Raw genomic sequence first — 2,956 nt, 5'->3', positions numbered from 1 at the left:
ACTCGGAGTGTTTAGGAAGTTAAGCAGCCAAAAGGACCATTTTTATGTCTATGTGGTGTGACAGGGTACACGATTCTGTGTATGTCAGCGAGAGGTTGAAAAGGGCAGCTTTCCCTGGCTAGGAAAGGGTTAAGCCTGGCCAACAGGTAAACCTCCTCTCTCTCTATTAATTAGCCTGCACCTGATAGTGACTGGGAGGGAGTGAGAGCTCAGGGTGAGATCCAGGCTGCACTGGATGGACACAGACTGGAGAGTGTCTGCATATCTGGGGAATAAGGTCTGTCAGAACAATTGTTTGTATTGGACTGTGGTTTTTGTCCATTTTTACTGGAAGCTGGAATAGCCGCTCCAGTAGGACGTAGTGAGGGACACTACTGTTTAGTTAGCCTCCTAAGGTGGAGTAGGCCTTTTTGTTTGTGTTACTTTTTCGTTGGATGCAATAAAGCTGCATTTATTGCCATTACTGTTTAAAGACCAGTGACTTTCCTACAGTGGCCATGGGACAACAGTAGGCCCACTGAATGTTTTTTGCCAGTGGGAGCGGCGATCTTCCACAGTCCCCTATAGGAAATTTTTCGGGAGTTTAATGGAGAGCTTGTTATTATTATTTTAATTCATTTTAATATTATTAAAATTAATATTTTAATTTAATTAATTATTATTAATTAATTATTTAATAGACAGCCGACAGTATTGGTACGCATTGACCCGATCGGGTGACTACAGATGTGGTCGCAGCGGTGTCCATTAACGTCTTCTGTGCGATGTAACCAAACAAATAACCTTCGAGTGTAGCAGGCTTTGCAGGAGTAGATGCAGCCGGGATTCGTTTATGGTTCCTGTTAAATCCAGACGCTGCGAAAAGCTCCGCGACGCATCGTAATTAGGAATAACGGCCACGGGTTAGATTACCAGCGCTCCCTCGTGTGCCAACTGCAGCTTTATCCACCTTTGACCTTGGCCAAGGTCGGAGCACTGCCCTCGGGTCTGATACAACTTCCTTCCCGGTGACCTAATTCCAGAGGACTTCAGATCTCCTCGCCCCCCCATCGCGTTGCCCACGCACCTTATCTGGTCTGCACTTGGGCAAACCCTCAGGTGCGCTGAAGATTAACGAGGTTTAGTTTAAAAAAAAAAGTGATCATGAATAAAACACCGGCGACATTTCCGCTGTGAGCCGGGCAGGTGATAAGAATCTTAAGTTCAGGCCTGGCTGCCAATGAATAAACAGAACATTTTTTTTGTTTTTGTTTTGCTGAGTTTAGGCCCCGAGGAGGCGCAATACGGCTGTAAGATCTGGATGGCAACAAGTAATTATTCCCCTATTATGCTGAGAGCACGCCGTGGATCTTGGTAGGGGCTATTCCATGGATAAGTACAAGTGTCATTGAAAGCACACAGGAGATCTGCTTGTTATTAGGTCACTTGAAATGGAAGAAAAAAAAAAATGAGGATGATCATGTAGGTGGGGGGGGTCAGCTTCTGGCCTATTGGTTAGCTGTCTGCAGATTCAAAGGGTCACCATGTCCCAAGATTGGGCTGAGGGGTAAGCAGAAGAGGTGAATACCTTGGAAGCTATATTCAGAAGGGGCAAAAAATTGTGAGATCTTATTATTATTACAGATATTTATAGAGCGCCAACAATTTACGAAGCGCTTTACATAGCGTACATTCACATCAGTCTCTACCGTCAAGGAGCTTACACTCTAAGGTCCCCATCTCACATACATGCATAGAGGGCCAACTTTAGAGAGGAGCCATTTAATCTACCAGCGTGTCTTTGGAGTGTAGGAGGAAACCAGAGCACCCGGAGGAAACCCACGCAGCACAGGGAGAACATGCAAACTCTTTGCAGATAGTGACCCGGGATTCGAACCGGTGATTTTTTAACATAAAACAATACTGTAATGTGCGCCTTACTGTAATCCATGGTAGTTTCCCTTCTCTTTGCTGATCTTCCTTTTAAATCCTCATGTCTTCTCATGCTGGGGGAGAACTTCCCTTTGCGGCTCAGGGCCTCTTCCTGTAGTGCTGGCTCAGGTTGTGAACCTGCACACAGACACCACGTATCCATTCCAGAGACAAGGCAGTCTGCTGCAAAACAGAAGTTCTGCCCAACCATGAGAAGAGATACAGATTTAAAAGGAAGAGCAGCAAAGAGAAGGGAAACAACCATGGATTACAGGAAGGCGCACATTACAGTATTGTTTTATGTTAAAAAATCTGAGGGTTTAATGTCACTTTAAGCGCGTTTGTAGGTACAGAATGCATATTTTAGCATAAACAATATACTCTGGCGGTGAAAGGGTTAATGGGGATTTGCCGCCTGACTTGCGATAAGTGAAATACTCGCCATCTATTACCATTTATTATGCACATGCGACATTTAGGATTCTGCAACCGAAAATACTTAATAGCCCCACAGAAAGGTGAACATGGCCGCGCCAGTAAATGGGGAATAAGGAAATCTGAAGGCGTCATTATTATTATTATTATGATTACAATGCGCCATCACTTCCCCTTCCCGTTATTGTTTAATGATCTGGTCTGGATAATGGAAATGAAGGGTAATCATTCAGAGCCATGGGAAGCTCAGCGGACTGAAGAAACCCGCGGAACGTAGGTTCTGGTGTCAGCTCAGATAACGCTTACTGTGATTGATCGCAGGCGAGGCTTTCCATGGAGTGTAACCGCGCACTTCCCTGCGATCGTGCCTGGCTGAGCCGCGCTTAATTCTGGGTCCTCGCTCACAAAACGAACCCAGGCTATGTGCGGTCCACCCAGGGCCTGACACTAGGGTTGCCACCTGTCCAGGATTCACCCGGTGCAGTCCGGGTTTTGAATGCCGAGTTCGGGTTTCATGGCAGCAGAAACCCGGACACAAGATGTCAGGCAGACAGGGGCATCCAAAATTAAGATAGGAGCTACTGCCCCCCCCCCACCCCCAGGCTGAGAG

The sequence above is a fragment of the Nanorana parkeri genome, unplaced genomic scaffold (assembly GCF_000935625.1).
Source record: "Nanorana parkeri isolate BGI_ZX_2015 unplaced genomic scaffold, ASM93562v1 scaffold506, whole genome shotgun sequence".
NCBI lineage: Eukaryota > Metazoa > Chordata > Amphibia > Anura > Dicroglossidae > Nanorana > Nanorana parkeri.
Note: the sequence above shows the minus strand (reverse complement) of the source record.